The following is a 22252-nucleotide window of genomic DNA, read 5'->3' on the forward strand; positions in this document are numbered from 1 at the left end:
TCTTTTGATTTTTCTCTTAAATGAAAGTAAGAAACATTGAAAAATTGCCTTCTTAGATTTTGACATCTCTACAGATTATTTTTTAATTTTTTAAAGATGAGATCCATTGCACTCAGGCACGCATGAAAAAGATGCAAAACTCAAAGAAATTTGCTATGGGATGGATCACTAAAAACCATCTCAGAAGTTCATGTGAGGGATATGGGCTTAGCACTTCTTGTTGTAGATGGTTCAGCAATTCAGGTGCCTGAGGTAAGTGTTAATCTTACTTGTATCCATGCACAGGCACTAGGGCAGGTTGTTCAAAGTGGTTTGGTGGCCATCTTCATCTTTTGACTGCAGCGATAGGAGTCCTGATCACAAGGAGTAGTCACGTTCTCCTTGACTCCAGGATGAATCTAAGCACCAAAAGATAATAAATTATGAGTTTTATTAGTATTTGCTCTTCTTTGTTCCATCCAATTATCAAATTAAGATTACGGGAAGAGACATGAAATTCCCTAGACATGTGTTTTATAGCCAGCACATCAGATATCTATTAGTAATCTAAAAACTAGAAGCAGAACTCAAGTATGAGTTTAGTTTTGACTTTCTCTCTTCTTGTTTCCCTCTCTCTCTTTTGGTTTGAGGATGACAAAGAAAATAGTGGAATTTCACTAATGAATGTCCTGGGATATACTTTCAAGAAAGCATTTATCTTGGAAATTATTCTGTAGTTCTCTTACCCTCGAAAACATTTCAGTCACCTGTGACCAGGAAGAGGCACAGTTTTGGTGGAATTGTGTGCAATTCAGGGAAGGCTGCACCTGTCAAAAATTGCAGTGGAATTCTAATCCACTGACAGGAGAATCTATGACTATGAATGACTAGGCTTTTGCTTCCTGTAATAGCAATCCAGAATATAGAAGGCCTGAATCTTGTTCTTACTAAGTGAGAAATCTCATAACACATTCCTTATTACAGAGGTCACCTCTTTCATTCATGAGAAAAGCAAGGAAGCCTTCAGGAGGCTGCTCACCTGGCCAGTTATAGTTTCCATGCCTTCCTGAAGTACTTTGTTGTCTTCCTCAATCTCTTTGGCCTTTGATGGAAGAGCATTTGAGGCTCCTTTCATATCCTGCAGCTCTGTGACTAGGTGATGCAAAGAGTCATGCCAGGAGACCAGCAAAATGAGCACCCACCTCAGAAGGATTTCATCCTATGCAACCATAAGAAACAATCTCTTAAAATAAGTATACTTCAGTGTGCTTGGTAACATGTGACATTTACTCAGAGCAGTTGACCTAAAAAACTCTTTGTTATTCCTATGTGCATGCCAAATTTTTTGAAGGTGGTAAAAGCTGTAAAATAAAATATAAGATCTTAGTTTATACTGTATGGGCAATTTATAGATTGGTTATTTATTTTGCTGCTACAGATATTTAGCCATCACTTGATTTTATTCATAGTTTATCAACTGCAGAAGTAATTTCTCTTTGATTGCTTGTTTTTCTTCCACTTTTCTCTGCATGAGTGGTTACCGTAACCTCTAACGATATGAAGCTTGGTAACATAAGTGTACTGTCTCGGTTGCTTGAGTGATAAACTGGACAAAAAGAGTCACCTCTGTCTGCTCAGTTGCTCATTTGTTTTGAGGGGTGGGGAGGGAGGAGGTATGGCAACTGTTGAAGAGATTTAAGTCTCTGCCCTGGGCATACTGTTTATTCTGGAAGTGATCAAGCAAATTCAGAGTTAGAGTTATTTGGGCATTCAATAAATGAACCCATTACCAGAATATTAACACATTTGATAGATGTCTAATTTTTCTGAAGATCACATAAAAATTTGAAAGTCATTCTTTTTCCTACTTTTTCTTTCCATTATATCTATAAACACTTGTTTATAGAGATAATTTATAAACATTTCATCTCTTGTTTACTGAGGTTGGGACCAATATGCTCTCTTAATAGGAGTTATAAAGTTATAACTTTTCTTTGACTAACCTGTGAATCCACACACCTACAGCTTCGTGTTCACTGTTGATGCAGAATACAATGTTGGTGATGGTGACAAAGTAGTTAGAAAGACACGGCACAAAATTCTAGGAAACACTAAGCAATGGACTGAGACTAAGAACAACAAAAACTAGCTAACACATGGATAGAGGAAAACTAATATTTAGTGGAAGTTGTGAACATTTAAAGAGATTACTTGGGAGATTTGGAAAAAAGATGACAGTCAAAAATGGAGGATGACAGCAAAATTATGTGAAGCAATTATCCTTCAATAAAAATAAATTAGTTAAAAAGACTTAATGGAGGATGAAAGAAAAGCTAGTGAATATAAAGGACTATGGAGTTTAATAGAAACATTGAGCACTATTTTTTTTTTATTATTTGTCTGCTCTACTGTGGACTCCTTGATTGACCTAAAAGTTTACACACTCCTTCAAAGTAACTTCATCAGAAAGAGAATAATTGTTTCCAATTCTAAAACAACCCTCTATTTTAGGTCTAAACTTATTCATTGCAAATCGTATAACAATCATTTGTAGCATTTAAAGAATTGTCATCATTTGTTTCCATGGCCAGGATTCAGCTTTGTTTAACACATTCCATCCACACAGTTCACTGTAGTGCAGTTCTCATTTATTGTGTATTTACTGAGTGCACGTGAAGAATGCCCAGAGGGACACTGAAGAGCCAAAGATTCAACATGCTTCCTTTTCCCAGCCCCTTCCCCAAAGTGCTTTATGTCAGGTATTGTTATGGACTGAATGTGTCTCCCCCAAATTCATGTGTTGAACCCTCAACTCCCAAAGTACATGTTTGGAAAAAGGGCTTTATGAAGATTAATTAAGGTTAAATGAGCTCATAGGGTGGAACAGTAATCCAGTAGGATTAGTGTCTTTTTGAGGAGAAACACCAGAGAGTTTTCTCTTTTGTCTCTGTCTGTCTCTCTTCCCGACCCCCCACCGTGTGAGGACACAGGGAGAAGCCAAGCTGGGAAGACAGAGCCCTTACCAGAACATGACCTTATGGCACCCTGATCTGGGATGTCCAGCCCCAAAACTGTGAAGAAATATATTTCTGTTGTTTAATGCACTGAGTCTATGGTATTCTGTTATAGCAGTCTAAGATAACAAATATGGGAGCTTTAACTTTATTTTGGAAATGTAAAAATCTAAGTGAATGAAAGGAAATTGAAACAGATTTTTCAATCTTGAAAAATCTTTTGAGATTTCACAAAACTGATCCTTTTTTTCTTTTGATTCCACATCTTAGGAGCTTATGCCTTCTTTGACCTAGAGAGTGTATTATTTAAAGTTTGGCTGATGCAGCCTTCTTGTTTAAATGATAGTATAGCCCAGTCAGTTACTTGAAGGATACTTCTGGAGATAAGCACAAACCTTCCATGGGGTTACAAAGAGTCAGACATGACTTGGAAACTCAATAACAATTCTTACAAATGCATTTATCATTTTTTATGACAGGCACTATAACCAAGCTTTCTTAGTATCCCTCCCCATGATATAGAAACTTTAATACATTTAGGAAGCTTGCATCAAATGTTGATACCGCAGGGAAAGTGAAAGTCACTCAGCCATGTCTGACTCTTTGCAACCCCATGGAATATACATGTCTATGGATTATACATGTCAATGGACCATACAGTCCATGGAATTCTCCAGGCTAGAACACTGGATTGGTTGGCCTATCCTTTCTCCAGCAGATCTTCCTGACCCAGGAATTGAACTGGGGTCTCCTGCATTGCAGGTGGATTCTTTACCAACTGAGCTATCAGGTAAGATGAGAATATACTTTATTGAAATGATATTATTAGATAATAAATGTAATAGTGATATGTTGAAATGGTTAATCTTGGACAATAAACTCATACTATGTCACGATAGCAGTCTTTCCTTTTCCTTTGCTGTGGTAAGTTTCCTCACAAGAGACAGAAACAGAATAATACAAGAAAAATATAAACATCTAAAGCATTTTTTTTAACAGCAGATTCAAAGGTTATTATCCCTTTATAAAACTCTATATAAATGTTTAAAGAACAAACAGATAATAATGTACATTTTAATCGATGTTTTCATTTTCTAAAACTGGAGCATATGAGAAAGAAAGAAAGTGAAGTCGTTCAGTCGTGTCCAACTCTTTGTGACCCCATGGACTGTAGCCTACCAGGCTCCTCTAGCCATGGAATTTTTTAGGCAGGAGTACTATAGTGAGTTGCCATTTCCTTCTTCAGGAGATCTTTCCGACCCAGGGATTGAACCTGGGTTTCCCGCATTACAGGCAAACACTTTACCATCTGAGCCACCAGGGAAGCCCCAGGGAGCGTATGAAGTCCCTTTAAAGTTATGAAATGACGCACTTGAACACTTCAGTATTTCACAACTTTCCCTTTTGACCTTTTTTTTTCTGTTTACCTGATAATGCTTCCTTACCTTCTAGTGCCTTAGGCATAAAGCATATCTCATTTGCTAAAATCTGAGAGATGGCTGAATAATGGGCAGTTTTAGAGTAGTAGGCTTATCATGTCAAAATCATGGCTTTGAATGAGTGAGCTCTTCCAGAGAGCGGCTGAGAGTTGAATGTTCCTAATAGTCCATCTTGTCTGGAGCATTGGCTGTGTAGTTGGGGTGTGTAAAATAATTTAGAGTCAGATTGTCAGGGGACTCGTGTGACACATTGAGAAATTTGGATCATATCCTTAAGGAATGGTGAACATTGAAGGAGGAGTGAAGTTAGAGAAAATTTGAGGAAGAATATGAAAGCAGGATTTTTGTTCCTAACATATCTGCCAGGCAAGTCCAGTCTAACATAATCCACAAATCATGAATTTTTTGATTGTAAACCAGACATCTAAACTACCGCGGCCTTAGGTATAACTACGGTGCCTGTTAAGCATATGAAAGCAGGAGAAACTGTGTATGGCTCTTCTTGTATTTTAATTGTTCATTTAAAAAGTAAAGCAGCAGCTTGAAGTGGTCCATATAGTCCATGGGGTCTCAAAGAGTCGGACACAACTGAGCGACTGAACTGACTGACTGAACTGAAGTGGTACATTTGAAGAGGAACTTCACTGAGGCAGATCGTTATGCTCTGAGACACTACTCCTGCTCTGAAAGGTTTTATTGCTTTCTCTGCAAGTACTGTACCAAGTACTGCAGTACTGCTTTTTCTGCAGAGTACTGAGAAGACTAAGAAAACACAAGACTAAAAAAAACAGCTTGTTTAAAACAAGCTGTTAAGTGGCCTTAAAATATTGGATTGGCCGGAAATCGTTTGGGTTTTTGCAAGATGATATAGAAAAACCAGAATGAACCCTTCGGCCAACTTAATATAATACAACCAGGAGAGAGGCAGGGTTTCCCTGGTGGCTAGAGAGTAAAGAATCTGCCTGAAATTCAGGAGACCTGGGTTCTACCCCTGGGTCAGGAAGATCGCTGGAGAAGGGAATGAATACCCACTCAAGCCAGGTTGAGATGAGGAGGCTGCTTGCCGGGACAGTGTGGAGTGTCAGAGAAGCTGCAGTGAGAGACCAGTACTGGGAGGCCTCGTGGAGAGACTGAAAAGATGTCAGGGAGAGCTGGCAGATTTGGATGATTGTAAACTGATTCCAGTGTTTGATTCAGGCAACAAACCGGATGGTGAGAGAAGCCGGTAGTCAGATGAAAGAGAAGTGAGATCAGTGGCTTGAAAGTAGAAAGTTTGGGTTTGGGCTTCCAGACTGAGCAGTCTAAAGCCTTTCTGTTTTCAAAGGGCATTTGAAAGTTTTGAAGGGAGAAAGATTTCCTTACTTATCCAGACTATGGGTCCAGTAAGGGTTATAATTCCTTTTTCCTGCTAAAGCAGAATAATGCTAGCATTAGAGCAGTGCATGCACGCTTAGTCACCAAGTCCTATCCAACTCTATTGTGACTCTGTGGACGATAGGCTGCTAGGCTCCTTCTGTCCATGGGATTCTCCAGGCAAGAATACCGGCGTGGGTTGCCATTTCCCACTGCAGGGGAATCATCTTGACCCAGGGACTGAACGCGCGTCTCCAGAACTGCCAGGTGGATTCTTTATCACCTAGTCCCCTGGGAAGCCCAGTTTTAGTGTAGTGCAAGTGAAAGTCACTCAGTCATGTCTGACTGTTTGCGACCCCATGGGCTATACAGTCCATGGAATTCTCTAGGCCAGAATACTGGAATGGGTAGCCTTTCCCTTTTTCAGGGGATCTTTCCATCCCAGCGATAAAACCCAGGTCTCCCACATTGCAGGCAGATTCCTTACCAGCTGAGCCACAAGGGAATAAACCAAGAAATGAGGAAATGCTCAGTCTGCCACTCTTATGTGGTCAGGTAAAGCAACCCAGGAATATGCTTGTGTATTGTGTGATGTGTTTGGTTACTTATGGTATTTATTGATTTTGTTTTAAATTTTAAAATATGTAGTATAATGCAGGAGAAGTGCTTATCTTATAGATGTGCTGCTGCTAAGTTGCTTCAGTCGTGTCCGACTCTGTGCGACCCCATAGACAGCAGCCCACCAGGCTCCCCTGTCCCTGGGATTCTCCAGGCAAGAACCCTGGAGTGGGTTTCCATTTCCTCCTCCAACGCATGAAAGTGAAAAGTGAAAGTGAAGTTGCTTGGTCTTGTCCAACTCCTAGCGACCCCATGGACTGCAGCCTACCAGGCTCCTCCATCCATGGGATTTGCCAGTACTGGAGTGGGTTGCCATTGCCTTCTCCACAGATGTATACAAATCCATGTAGTAATATGGCAATATATTGTATTTTTACTAAATAAGGTAATTATGTATCTAATTCTGCCTTTTATTCAAAGTAAAACTCCTATGTCTCACTGTTAGAAATACTTTCTGAAGGATATTGAAGACTTATATGTATCTATATAATTGGTCGTGAGTGATGTTAAAAATGGAGTTCGTAAATATTCAATATCTCATCTACCAGAAATACGACATTCATTCTAAATTGGACAATATTATTATACATTATTAGTGAAATGAAATGAAACATGTGAAATGAATGAGTTATATTTAAAGATGCAACTACTTTGTAAGTGATGTATTTGTAACCCTATTTTATTAAGTGTTTTCTGATATGAGTGAAATATAAATTGAGATGTAGTGTTTTGAGATGATTTAAATTTAGGAAGGATAAAGGAAATGGAATTTTTGATTGAGAGGAATACATTACATAGATTGGTTTTACATTTGAATTTTCTTTATGTATAGACTTCATTATGGGGATTAAACTACATAAAAGAGAACCATTAAATAAGCAAGAGTTAGGAATTCATTTTAAATATTTAATGATTTAATTAAGTTTTATTAGTGTGATGTTCTTTGCTTTGCCAATTATAAAGTGACAATGATCTTAATTTTTTTTTTTTTCTATTTTGGATAGCATCTTCGATAGATTTGTATTTTTATAAATAGTGATACTCATTTCTTAAAATAACTTTTTCACATGAACTGAAATGGCCAAGGAAAGAAATAGCAAGCAATTGTGAAGCATTAAATTCCACAAAATTTAGTCACTGCATTGCACTTTTGATTTAAAACTAATATACTATAAGGTTTCTCTAGTAAAAATTGTATTTACTTCACTCCAGTTTTATTTTTATATAGTCGTAATGGTTTTTGCCAAAGTATAGCAGCTGTTCCACGTCCCACCTCATGGCCAGGTGCTAATGATGCTTGCTCTTGCACTGGACACTGGGGGTCAGGTCCAGGTGACCAGGTAGCAAAATGGCGTCAAGCAAACAGACAGGGAACAATTAAAGGGTAACTTACATGAATCATACCACTATCAACAATTTGTTCACCATGAGGGGTGAGCAGGGTGTGGTGCTAACCAACATTATCCTCAGGATTATGCAAGTAATCATAATGTATTAGTTATGGACTTACCATGAAGAAATCTTGCTCTCTATGATAGCATGAATGAACCCTGAGGGCATTATGCTATGCGAAATAAGTCAGATAAAGACAAATGCTATATGATCTCACTTAAATGAGGAATCAAAAACCAATAAACACAAACAACAAAATACAAACACAGAGAACAGTTGGGTGGTTTCCAGAGGCAGGGTTTGGGTTGGGGAGCCAGAATGGGTGAAGTGGATACAGATTTCCCGTTATAAACAAGTCACAGGGATATAATACAGAGCGTGGTGACTATAGTTAATAATAGTGTATTGTATACTTGAAAGTTGCTAAGAGAGCAGATTTTAGGTCCTCACCACAAGAAAAATTTGAAGCAGTGTGTAATGATGGGTCACACTAGGAAATTAACACTGGAATTACTGTGGTGATAATCTTGCAATATATACAAATATCACACCATTATGTTGCATACCTAAAACGTGTATGATCTTATATGTCAATTGAAAAAATAACCTACATCTTGGAATAAAAAGTAGAGGGAAACTTTGACCATATGTTTTTATATGGTCCTTCATATTCCTATTTCACCTGTATTAACTGGCATAAGAATCTATGAAGATGTATATCTGAATAACTTGATGACTTGTGAAATTTTCCTGACATAGGAGGGGAAAGGCAGAGAGTCTAGATTGTAATATTTATCCAACAGGCATTTGACCTTGAATGACAGAAAATAAGATTCCTCAGACTTTCCTAATAAACCCTCTGTCCTTTGCCATAGAGGGGATCCATAGTAATAAGTTGAATGTTAAGTAAAACTCTCGATATTTTTCAAGGATTCCTTTATCTTAAGAATGAAATTTTTGAAATTATTCATATTTTCAAAATAGTTAACTGATTTTGAGTTTACTACTTTACTCCTTTACATTAATAAAAATTTAATATTATCCTGAAACATAGCCTAAGGCATTTTGGCATGAGAAATGACCTTGATAACCAACTTATAAATAAATAATATATTTTGAGCATTTCTTCAACATACATTTATTAAATATATATTTGTTAACTTTTATGAAGGTTTATTGTTTGAATTTAATCTTGCTGGTCCCAAATTTTTCATGAGAAACAGATAAATATGTGAATAAACAATTAGTCCAGTTGTAGTCATTTTTTTGAATGTAAGTAAAGCCTAACATAGGAACCCAAAGGAGAGAAGAGCTGATTTATCTGGGAAAGTCACAAGAATTTTCAAAAAGGAAGTGAAATAGGATTTGGACGAGCTCCCTGGGAGTGGAAGGGGACAGGACTCAAGGTTGAGGAAGAGCTTATACAAAGAAAGACATTTAAAATCTGAAGAGAGCTGCAAGTTTGGGGAAGGATGCTGAATTCTATCAGCTCTCTCCTATCTTTGGGAGGGCCAGGCAAAAACAGCAAACGATCCCCAGCCTGTGACTCACAGGTCACACTTACTCCCTGTGGTTTGTCCTTCCTATGAGTGGACTTCCGGGCAGACACATGGACTCATGAGCCTAGGAGCGAACCCTCCACTCCTGTCTGTCCTGGAGACAAGCCTCCTCACATGACCTTGGGAGACAGCACTGGGTTCTATAGGTAAGATCCCCTGCAGAAGGAAATGGCATCCTAATCCAATATTTTTTTTCTGGAAAATCCCATGGACAGAGGAGCCTGGTGGGCTACAGCCCAGGAGGTCCCAAAAGATTCAGACATGACTTAGCAACTGAGCAGCAACAACAATTAGAAACTGGTAGTAACAACAAATCAAAGAATTGTGATTACATTTGGCCTTTTACTTGTGCTGTGATTAGCCTTTATTACAACTCACATGTACTGAAGTTATTCTGTATGTGTAATGTAAGACTCCTTATATTTCATAAATATTAAACTTCATATCCACATGTGAGGCTTTGTTCTTCTTGTTGTTCAGTCACTAAGTCATATCTGACATTTGTGACCCTGTGGACTGCAGCACACCAGGCTTCCCTGTCCTTCACTATCTCCTGGAGTTTGCTCAAACTCATGTCCATCGAGTCGGGGATGCCATCCAACTATCCCATCCTCTGTCACCACCTTCCCCTCCTGCCCTCAAATTTTCCCAGCATCAAGGTCTTTTACAATGAGTCAGCTCTTTGTATCAGGTGGCCAAGGTATTGGAGCTTCAGCATTAATACTTCCTTTGAATATTCAAGGTTGACTTCCTTTAGGATTGACTGGTTTATTCTCCTTGTAGTCTAAGGCTCTCAAGAATCCTCTCTAGCACCACTGTTCAAAGACATCTGTTCTTCAGAGCTCAGACTTCTTTATGGTACAATACTCACATCCATACTTGACTACTAGAAAAACCATAGCTTTGAATATACAGTCATTTTTTGGCAAAGTGATATCTCTGCTTTTTTAATACATGTCTGGTTTTTTCATAGCTTTTCTTCCAAGGAGCAAGCGTCTTTTAATTTCATGCCTGAATTACCATCTGCAATGATTATGGAGCCCAAGAAAATAAAACATTTGAGGCCTATCAAATACCTAACTCAAACTTTTCATCAAGATGAATGTGGTTAAAGAATTATATAGCATTTGGATACCCACATTCTAACTTATTTTTAAGCAATTACCATGTTTCTTTTAATGATTCTTATTTATATCTCAAAGTTGTATTCTTTATCATAGCTGCTGCTGCTACTGCTGCTGCTAGGTTGCTTCAGTTGTGTCCAACACTGTGAGACCCCATAGATGGGAGCCCACCAGGCTCTGCTGTCCCTGGGCTTCTCCAGGCAAAAACACTGGAGTGGTTTGCCATTTCCTTCTCCAATGCATGAAAGTGAAAAGTGACAGTGAAGTTGCTCAGTCGTGTCCGACTCTTAGTGAACCCATGAACTGCAGCCTACCAGGCTCTTCCAGCCATGGGATTCTCCAGGCAGGGGTACTGAAGTGGGTTGCCAGTGCCTTCTCCTCTTTATCATAGAGCAATCACTCAAATTTACATTGAATCTCCTATGTTTGCTAAGAAATCCTGTGGCTAATGATACAATAGGGGAATAAAATGAAAACAAGGTGGTTAAAGTTGAAATTGGAGAAAAAGAAGAGAACCACAAGAAAAAAGATGTAAAAATGTGTACTGGATAAAGTTCTGCATGGTAGGAGAGAATGGTCAGTTGGGTCTTTAAGAACAGTAGCCATATGGGGACACTATATTAAGACAGGATACTCATTTTTCCATAAAGCTTCTACTTCCTGGGGACAGTGCGTTTGAGAAATTAAAAATTAGAACTTTTATTGCTACAAGAAATTTAGTGAAGAAGATGATACATTGGGTGTGGTAGGGAAAAAAATCACTCTTCTCAGAAAGAGACATTTTAATCTCAGGGCATAATTTAGAATGCTTAAAGTAATTCAAAAGCAGGCAACTGTACCATCTTTTAAAAACAAAATGAAATAGAAGAATTTAATGGATCAATAGTGATTCAAAATCTTTTTTTTTTTTTTAAATCTTCCAATTTTATTTTATTTTTAAACTTTACATAATTGTATTAGTTTTGCCAAATATCAAAATGAATCCGCCACAGGTAAATCTTTAGTGTAGATAGATGTAATATCCAGACACCATATAAAAGCCAACTTTTTTACACTGGCCACCTCTTTTGGCCAAATATGTAAGTCTTAATTCTGTAAAGAGTTGACAAGACATCAGATTTTTGTTTGCTAAATTGATGAATACTACCTAGATGACTGGCTGAAATATTAAAATTTCAGTTTAAAAAAGTAGTGACTTTGATGTTAAATTTAAATGTTTTATATTGGGTCAATATTGTCGTAGGTGTGTGTGTGTGTGTGGTTGAGCCGCAAGGCTTGTGGGATTTTAGTTCCCCAACCAGAGATTGAATCTGGGCCCTCCACTGTGAAAGAGTGACTTCCTAACCCCTGGACGACAAGGAATTCCCAGGGGTCAATATGTTTTTAATTTGTTGGGACATATTATATAAAACTAAAATAAAAATAATAATCATACTTAGAGGGAAAAAAGCAACCCAGAACAAGGATTTCTTTAGAAATATGATAGTATTTTGTAATTATGGAGTTCTCTGCATTTTTCAAAGCTTCCATATATATTTTCTCATTTAATTTCTAAAGTTTTTTCAGAGAAATTCAAATTTTTATGTTCTCCAATTTAGGGATGAAGAAAATGAGTCCTTGAGGGGTTAATTGGCAGATTGTTACAATAAAGACCCCTGCCCTCACCATCATTTACACATCCTTGTGTTATTCCCTATACATCCCCTTGTACTCTGGCTAAGCTTACTCATATGATTGCTTTGGCCAATCAAACAGCAGCAAATGTGGTGCATAGATCCTTGCATTGCATTTGCCCTTTCTTCCTGCTGGAAATCCATCTCCCTGGAAGTGATGAGGCCTTGGCTGGCCTCTTGGAAGCCCAGACAAGACCTGAGACATGTGATGAGGTTGTTCTATATCAGCCAGTCCCATCAAGCCAGTTGAGAGGATAAAACCAACCAGATAACCTGTAGAATTGCGCACTGATCAGCGACTGTTGTCTTAAAGCACTGTGTTTTTGGGATGATTTGTTAAACAGCAAAAACTAACTTATAAACCTAGCATCAGAAGCACGTAGACACAGGACCAGAACCCAGATCTTTGTGGTTCAATTTCGGCACTCCTTGGGGAAGGCTGGGAGGAGTGAGTGTTTTACTCAGTTGTTGAAAAAATTGGTGTAAAGAATTTTAAAAATCAGAAAGGGAGAAATTAAACCCTTATACAGTGGTATGAGAGACTTCATTTTTCAGTTCAGTTCAGTTCAGTCGCTCAGTTGTGTCTGATTCTTTGTGACCCCATGAATTGCAGCACACAAGGCCTCCCTGTCCATCACTAACTCCTGGAGTTCACTCAAGTTCACGTCGTTCACTCAAACTCAGGTCCATCGAGTCAGTGATGCCATCCAGCCACCTCATCCTCTGTCATCCACTTCTCCTCCTGCCCCCAATCCCTCCCAGCATCAGAGTCTTTTCCAATGAGTCAACTCTTCGCATGAGTGGCCAAAGTACTGGAGTTTTAGCTTTAGCATCATTCCTTCCAAAGAACACCCAGGACTGATCTCCTTTAGAATGGACTGGTTGGATCTCCTTCCAGTCTAAGGGACTCTCAAGAGTCTTCTCCAACACAACTATTTACTTTGACAAAACTCATTCATCTTTTCAGGTAAATAGGTGTTATCTCTAAGCTATATTTTTTATTTCCTACTTTTATAGTTCTGCAGTCTCTGGCATCATACTGTGTGCCTTTAATTATGGGTTAAACTTTCTAGTAAAAATGTAAGAAAAAATCATTCAAGTTTATTTATTTACTGTTTTGACATATTTATAATTCATTGTTGTTGTTGTTCAGTCACTAAGTCTTGTCCAACTCCTTGCCACGCCATAAACTGCAGCATGCCAGGCTCCCCTGTCCTTTACTGTCTCCCTGACTTTGCTCAAACTCATGTCCATTGAGTCAGTAATGCCTTCCAACCATCTCATCCTCTGTCCTCCTCTTCTCCTTTTGCCCTTAATCTTTCCCAGCATCAGGGTCTTTTCCAATGAGTCAGCTGTTCGTACCAGGTGGGCAAAATACTGGAGCTTCAGCTTCAGCAGCAGTCCTTCCAATGAAATTATAATATTATAATTCATGGCATATGTATTTTACTTTCTATGGGTCTATGGAGTTAAATAAAATAACCATAGTATAAAGTACCTTTTTTTATTTTCAAGACTTCTTCTCCAGTGGTCTTGCACACTCACATCAGATGTCCACAACTGCTGAAACAGAAAATGTTATTTTGCTGCTGTTGTTTACATGATACCCAAAGAGCAAAGTATCCCTATTTTTTCCAATATTTATTGTCCTTGTAGTTGCTTTGGCGAATTTCCTTCAACTCTTTGTTGAGTTTGTTCTGTTTTTTGGTACTAAGATTGATCATTTTCTGGCCCAAAATGATTATTAAAAAATTAAGATTTAATTTGAATGGAGATAGGGAAGGGGTAACACAATGGCTTTTCTAATGAAGTTGGCAGCAACTTTGAAGTCCAGAGCTGTAGCCATGGCTTCAGAATGGCCCACTAGGAAAAAAAAAAAAAAATCCCATGGAAAAGTAAACATTTTGACAAGGATCTAGATATCAATTGGAGCTTATCCAGCTTTAAACAGAAACACGTGCTTTGTTCAAGGCATTTGCAGAAACAAAACCATTCTGCATTCTTTAATTTTTTAAGTTCCATCTTCTATTTACGCTATATCATGGCTAAAGGAGGCCATGAAATTGGAAGCAAAGGCAAATTATTTCAACTAAAGCTGAAGTCTTCCTACTCTCCTATCCCCAGAGACTTAATGCTTGACCACAGACGTAGTCTCCCAACCTGCCCTACTTCACCCCTCCATGGATACTATAAACGGCTTTACTCAAGTATTAATTGTTAAGTGTCAATAAAAAGGGAGCTGGACACACACCCCTTCCTTTGAGGAACATGCTGTGAGTCAACCTTTTCTTTTTTTTTTTGTTTATATCCCACCTTATCTGAGCTGTACCTGCTGGTGCTGGAAGTTTCCAATTATGGAAATAGGGTGCCTATTTCCTCCTCTAAACTGAAAGTTTGAAAAATTACCCCCATACAACAAAACCAGGAGAAGGTCCATGCTTTTTTTTGACCATACAATCCACAAATTTGAAGGACTGTGATATATTAAGTAGCATAAGCAATAAAAAAGTAAAACCAGATGATCAAGAGACAATCAATCCAGTGGGATAAACCAGCACCAAATCAAAGCAAATCCCTCCGACACTAGAATATATTTGGTTTTCCTGTAAGAATGGTACAATTGATTAATTAACTTAGATTTTCACTTTTCAACTATTATATTGGTATCAATTCAGTGCCTTTCTTGTTTTATTAAAAACACTGCTATGAAGTATTTGCAGAGTGTGCATACCATGAAGCTCTGACAATATTTTGGTCAAATTTATTTAAGGGTAATTTACGTTCTAATCAGTGTAAAATAATCCTCTGAGTAAGGCAATTTTAAATGTTAAATTTCACATTACCTGTTTCTAAAATTTACAGACAGTAAAATAGAAGAACATCTGTATTTAGTATCTCTTTAAAATCACAATTGTAACTGCTGTTTCCAAGTCCACCACTTGAAGGATAAGAGACACAGTATGATTACAAAAATGACTCTAGATCCAAATAGTGATTCCATGGCTTAGGCCCCTCAGTTGACTTCCTGGAAGGAGAGTGAACTCCTATCCTTCTTGGAGGAAATTTTCTCTCAGACAAAAGTAGAACTAAGAAGTAAGGGCTGGGGAGGCCATCAGAATTTTCCCACTAGGAACACCTTGGTTTGCTTAGAATAGGTCTGTGTTGCTCCTCCATCGCTTGGTCATTTGTATTGCTGTTGCTGGTATCCTATTTTGGATACTGTTGCCTACAGAGAGCTCGCTCTGTCTATAATGAAGGGCTGTGGGCTGAAACACTTCTGTCTTGCCACCAAAGCTTAGACTCCATCCTTTCCCCTGTCCTCAGTTGATGCAGGGAGTGGACTCCTTCACCTAGAACCTTGAGGACCACATCTCACCAACCATTCCTCAGAGAAGTTAAAATCCTTTCTCCCACTGTGTATTGAACCCCCTTTACTTAGACTTCAGATTACATTTCTCATCTGTCCACTCCATTTTCAGGAACCCCATTCCAATTGATTTATCAATTATCAACACCATTGGTCACATGGGAAGTTCATGAAAGCTTCACCCAAAATTAAGAAAATCATTAAAATACTGGATCAGTCAGATAGTATTAACAAACCACGGCATTCTGGGGCACACGAAGTTTTCCATGGTGTATGCTCACAGGGAGAGATTTTAGGGAAACAATTTTCAGACTCTCAACATTCATACATTTTCTTTTCTAAATGTTTCTTTCTGAGAAAGCATTTGTATTTGAAGGCTTAAATACTGGTCTTCTTTCCCACCTCCCATTTCAGAATTGCCCTGGCCCTCTTTGACAAAGAAAGGCATGCCTTTCACTATCTGGAATCTTATTATTGTGTGATGCCCCAGGGAGTACAGATTTCTGGGATGCCAGACAAAGAGACCATTTGAAATGCTCCTGTTGCCTAAGCCTTCTTTGATCTTGGCATCATGAGCTTATGGTAAGTCATCATGTCTTTCTGTCTTTTATTTATTTCTTTTAAATGGATTGCAAGAAGAGTTTCATGTTGTAACTTGCTTAATTTATATATATTGTGCAACAGAATGGCAGGACTGGACAATATTTATTCCACAATCTTCTTTGGATGCGCACTTGCATGTGAACACTTACTCCGAATGGAAATGGTGTTGGAAATTTCCCAGTTGTCCAGTGCTTAAGAATCTGTGCTCCTAATGCAGGGGGCCTGGGATTCAGTCCCTGCTCACAGATCTAGATCCCACAGGCCACAACAGAGGTGGAAGAACCAGATGTACTACAACTAAGAAACAAATGAATAAAAATACTAAAAAAAAATAAATGTTGGGATCTTCGCCACATAGTGGCTTTAAGTGTGAACCTTGGAGTCCTGTAGCCATTGTACATACTCCCACTCCACCACTCACTAGCTCTGAATCTTTAGGCCAGCCTTAATTTACTTCTCTCCATAATGCCATTCAAACTAGTGTCCACCTCATGGAGTTGCATAAGAATTAATGAAGATATGCAAGAAAAACATTTCAGAGAAAGACCAGAAGAAGATAAATGCTTGACCAGTGTTTGTCCCTTCACATTTTCTTAGTGTGAAGTTACAAAGAGGGAGTCTTGTCAAGCAAATCCAGCCACCCAGCTGTATAGTGAAGGGCGCAGTCTCATCCAAAGGGAAGTCTGGACTTTGCCCTTGTTTCCTGGGAGCTCCTCTCTAAATCCTTAGGTTGTTTTCCTCTGGGGAAGGGTGACTAAAGGTGTCAAAGGTTGACACTGAGAGAAGTGCTATTGTTTATGTGAGGGTCTTGGGACAGCCTGATATGGATGCAAACAACGTGATTTAGAGTAAAAAGTTTGGGCCACATGAACAATGTGATTTAGGATGGGGGGTTTGCTCATGCAGTATCAGCTGCACCTCTAGAGAGGTTTGAGCCTGAGATCAGCTGTATGGAGTGTCAATCATGCCTACAAGATGGAGCCCCAGTAAAAGCTCTGGACACGGAGCCTGGAGTGAGCTCCCGTGTCTGCAAGTGCTCACTGCCGGCACATCGGTGCTGGGAACATAAAGCTGCCTATAACACCCTGGGAAGAGGAAAAGCTCCATGCTTCACACTTTCTTTGACTCTGCCCTATATGCCTTTTTCCTGGGCTGTTTTTTTTAACTGTATCTTTCAAAACTCTGCCATCCCCTGGGTATATACCAGGAGAAAACTGCAATTTGAAAGGATACATGCACCTCAGTGTTCATTGCTTCATCAGGGCTTCCCAGGTGGCTCAGATGGTAAAGAATCTGCCTACAATGCGGAAGACCAGGGTTTGATCCCTGGGTTAGGAAGATCCCCTGCAGGAAGGGATGGTAACCCTCTCCAATATTCTTGCCTATTCTTGTCCATGGGGACAATCCCCATTGACAGAGGAACCAGGCAGGCTACAATACTTGGGGTCTCAAATAGTTGGACACAACTGAGCACAGCAGTGTTCACTGCAGCACTGTTTACAATAGCCAGAACATGGAAGCAACCTAAATGTCCATCAACAGAGAAACAGACAAAGAAGATGTGGTGCAGATATACAAGTAACATTACTCAGCCATAAGAAGGAACAAAATAATGCTATCAGAAGCAATATGGATGGACCTGGATATTGTCATACCAAGTGAAGTTAAGTTAGAGAAAGACAAATACATATGAAAACACATGTGAAATATTAAAAGATTGTACAAATGAAATTTACAAACAGAAAGAGAGTCGAGATGTAGAACATAAACTTATGGTTCCAGGGGGAAGAGGGGAGGGATAAATTGTGATATTGGGATTGATGTCTACACAGTACTATATATAAGATAGATAACTAATAAGGACCTACTGTATAGCACCAGAAACTACCAGATGCTGCATGGGAAAACAATCTAAACAAGAGTGGATATATGTATATGTGTAACGTATTCACTGTGCAACAAGAACTGACATTTATAGCATTGTAAATCAATTATACTGCACTAAAAATTAAAAACTGAATTAAAAATAAATCAAAGATCTTCAATAAAACATAACCATGTGTATAACAGCTTTCGGTGAGCTCTTGGAGTCCTAGCTGATTGTGGAACCCAAGAATGGTCTTGGAGATCCCCAAACTTGTAATTGCTATCTGAAGTAAATAAAGTCCTGAGGACCTTCCACTATAAAATTAGTATCTCTCAAAGGCTCTTTTCTTCTTTTGTCTACTAACTCAGTAATTAACTCATATTTCAAGTGGGAACATGTATGGGGAGGGGTGGGATTACTCAGTGACTGATAACCAAGAAAGACCCTGGAGACACTCACATATTGTTGTGAAATCCATCAAGGAGTTTGCATCCCAGACACTCCACCTGGGGCTGCTGGTCCTTATTCAGCTTCCTTAGTCCTTGGCATCCTATCATCACCACAAAGGACTCAGTATGGATGAGGCATTGGGTTAGCTTAGACAAGACAATCTCCTCGATGGGTGCCATGGTCTAAATGCTTGTGTTCTCCCAAAACTCATATGTTGAAAACCTAATCTCCAAAGTGATGATTTTAGATGGTGGGACCATTTGAAAATAATTAGGTCATGAGTTCAGAACCCACATGTGGGCAGAACCCACATGAATGGGATTAGGGCTCTTGTGAAAGAGGCCTGAAATAATTGCTGATCCCTTCTATATAGGGATATGTCCTGGAAGAGGCCCTCACTCAGGCGACCATGCTGGCATCCTGATCTTGGACTTCTAGCATCCAGAACTGTGATAAACAATGTGGTTTATAAACCACCCAGCGTCTGGCATTTTGTAATAGCAGCCTGCATGCACTAAAACACTGGACATGATTAAGTGGGAAAAAAAAAAAATGTCAATCTTGTTTTCCCTTCCTAGGTCATGAATATGGAACAGGTAGCATAGATATTCAATTCCAGTGGCACGTGGTAACATACTCCATGCTGCTGCTACTGCTGCTAAGTCGCTTCAGTCGTGTCCAACTCTGTGCGACCCTATAGACGGCAGCCCATCAGGCTCCCCCATCCCTAGGATTCTCCAGGCAAGAACACTGGAGTGGGTTGCCATTTCCTTCTCCAATGCATGAAAGTGAAAAGTGAAAGTGAAGTCGCTCAGTCGTGTCGGACTCTTATCGACCCCATTGACTGTAGCCCACCAGGCTCCTCCATCCATGGGATTTTCCAGGCAAGAGTACTGGAGTGGGGTGCCATTGCCTTCTCCATAGAATTGTACATTTCCTTCAAATTGCAGTTCTTTGACATACTCACCTGGGAAGATATTTTCTTAGATGTAATTAACATTTAAACCAATAGATGGTGGATTTTATGCGATCAGTTAAGAGCAAAGATAGAGGTTTCCCAAACTAAAAGCAATTCAGCCTGAAGACTGCACCATTACTGGTACCCCTATCTCCAGCCTGTCAGCCTACAGATGAAGCAACTGGACCCTAAGGCCTATCACTGAGCTCTCATCAGAATCCTAACATAATTGCTCTTTGACTTAGAAAACTTATCTTCACTTCTCTAGGCCTTGGTTTTCTCAACTAAATAAGGAAATTAGAGTAGAAAATCCTTTATATTTCCAAAGAATATGCAAATCTCTGTATAAAATATGATCCCAAAACTGAGGTTTTATTCTTTTTCCTGAAAAGAAAATTATCGATTGGTTGTGCAGCTTCTGTGTTTGGATCTCTTCTACTTCGCATTATCTGCTCTATCTCACAGTATATTTCTCTAGCTTAGCTTTAAGAAAAATTCCTTGATAGAAATAATTACTTGATTGTTATGGAATACTACTTTTATCTTTGGTCTTTCATTGAAAAGCAGGAGTTTTAGTTAAGCACACTAGTGAGAGAAACTGTTTCTAAATGTCAGTATGTCACTTTGAGGAATTTTTCTATGCATAGTTGCTCAGTCATGTTCAACGCTTTATGACTCCATGGTCTGATGACCCCATGGACTGTAGCCCACCATTATCCTCTGTCCATGGGGATTTCTAGGCAAGAATACTAGAGTGGTTTGACATGCCCTCTTCCAGGGATCTTCCTTACCAGGGATGGAATCCAGGTCTTCTGTACTGCAGGCAGACTCTACTGTCTGAGCCAACAGCTCCCAATAAAATGAGTCTTGACATATTCCGGAAATACATGATTTGTCTACTTTTGTTTCCTGCAACAGTTTTTTTTTTTTTCCAGTTAACATATCAGTCCCGTTTCCATTCACCTGAAAGCTATCTAGAATGCAAGTTCTTTCTGAAAGAAAAATAAATAAATAACACAAAAGGAACTCTTATCTGGAAGAGTAGTTAATATTTTGTCCAATTGTCAGTTTATCCAAAATACCAGAGGCTGAGTACTTGCTTTTAATTGTAATATTTACCTCAAAAGGAACAAATAAGCTGGTCTGTGAAAAGCACCAGTTTCTGGCATGGTTGATACTCAGTAAATAGTAAGTTCAGCGTAGTTGGTGCAGCCTTTGTAAACCCAAGGGAACTGAATTAAAGCAGTGGGGATTGGTGTTGTTCAGATAATTAACTATAAGACAGAATGTGGTCAGAAAGATAAAAATGAAAAGAATGAAATTAGGAAGCCATAAGGAGGAAGATGATACTTTCATCAGGGAAAAGTAGGTAACAATTCATCAAGGAGGTGGATTTCTTTTGTTACCTTTGAAGAGAGAGTAGGTGTTTGTGTACAATGTAAGAATATTTGATTTGTAGACTCTCCTTAAAGTATTTTCATCTGTCATGATCAGAAAGTACAGCTAAGAAACTGAACTCCTCTAGTGAAGCTGAGAATCCTATGGTAAAAAGTAGACTCAAGTGGCAGGTTCAGAGCACTGTCTCTAGTTCTGTCCTATTCAGCCTTTTAGTCAGTGACTCCATTATCACAGTATCTTAGGACATGAAACTGTGAGGGCTAGTGTATGCAGAATAAAAGACTGAACATCCAGTGCTTTCCATCTAATAGGGTAACAATTAAAAGCAAATCTATCCACAGTTCAGTGAAACTGAAAGTCACTCAGTCATGTCCTACTCTTTGTGACCCTATGGACTATACAGTCCATGGAATTTTCCAGGCCAGAATACTGGAGTGGGTAGCCTCTCCCTTCTCCAGGCAATCTTCCTAACCCAGGGATCAAACCCAGGCCTCCCACATTGCAGGCAGATGTTTTACCAGCTGAGCCACAAGGGAAGCCCACACAGTTCTAGTTCTGTGCTACTGCTGCTGCTGCTGCTAAGTTGCTTCAGTCACGTCCGACCCTGTGTGACCCCATAGACGGCAGCCCACCAGACTCCCCCATCCCTGGGATTCTCTAGGCAAGAACACTGGAGTGGGTTGCCATTTCTTTATCCAATGCATGAAAGTGAAAAGTCAAACTGAACTTGCTCATTTGTGTTCAACTCTTAGGGACCCCATGGACTGAAGCCTACCAGGCTCCTCAATCCTTGGGATTTTCTGGGCAAGAGTACTGAGTGGGGTACCATTGCCTTCTCCATCTGTAATTATGTCCAAATAATCAGGGTATGAGGGTTTGGGTGGGGAGAAAAGACCTCAATGATTTTAGTTCACTGTATGCTGTGAGCATCAAAAATTTATTGAAATTTTATTCTGCACGAATAAGTGTTTCATTGAACAAACAACTAACGAAGCCCTGCTGGATGCAAAGAATGGACAGCGGTGAAGAGCACACATGTGGACTTTGTGAATTAAGACTTAAATTTTAATAGAAAAACAGAAATGAGGTAAATTTCAAAGTTAAATGTTGCACCACAGGTGGGACATGTGTCTAGAGGAAACAGCACAGAATGCCATATGTCCACATAAGAAGGAGACCTGAGCTGTGTCAGAGTCAGGAAATGTTGCTTTGTGGAAGTGGTTTGTACCGAGATCTGAAAGATGTCAGGGAAGTCACGAGGTAAATGAGAGAGGGTCTTCCAGGGAGAAGAAATGGCATTGATAAAGAGTTACCCATATGTGAGAATATAGAGTGAGAAGAACAGACATGCCAGGATTGAATCTTCAAGTAATTTAATTTACTTGGTAAAACTTATGCAAACTGAACAGTGACTACAAGGTCTAATGTGATCAGTTCTATTAAAGAGATAAGAATCAG

At 39.1% G+C, this 22252-nt stretch overlaps 1 pseudogene; it reads right to left on the reverse strand.

Moving 5' to 3' along the window:
- Positions 1-18617, reverse strand: part of LOC139178851 (regulator of nonsense transcripts 3B pseudogene) — an 82553-nt pseudogene extending 63936 nt beyond the window's left edge.
- Between the last annotated feature and the right edge of the window lie 3635 nt (positions 18618-22252).

The sequence above is a fragment of the Bos indicus genome, chromosome 23 (assembly GCF_029378745.1).
Source record: "Bos indicus isolate NIAB-ARS_2022 breed Sahiwal x Tharparkar chromosome 23, NIAB-ARS_B.indTharparkar_mat_pri_1.0, whole genome shotgun sequence".
NCBI lineage: Eukaryota > Metazoa > Chordata > Mammalia > Artiodactyla > Bovidae > Bos > Bos indicus.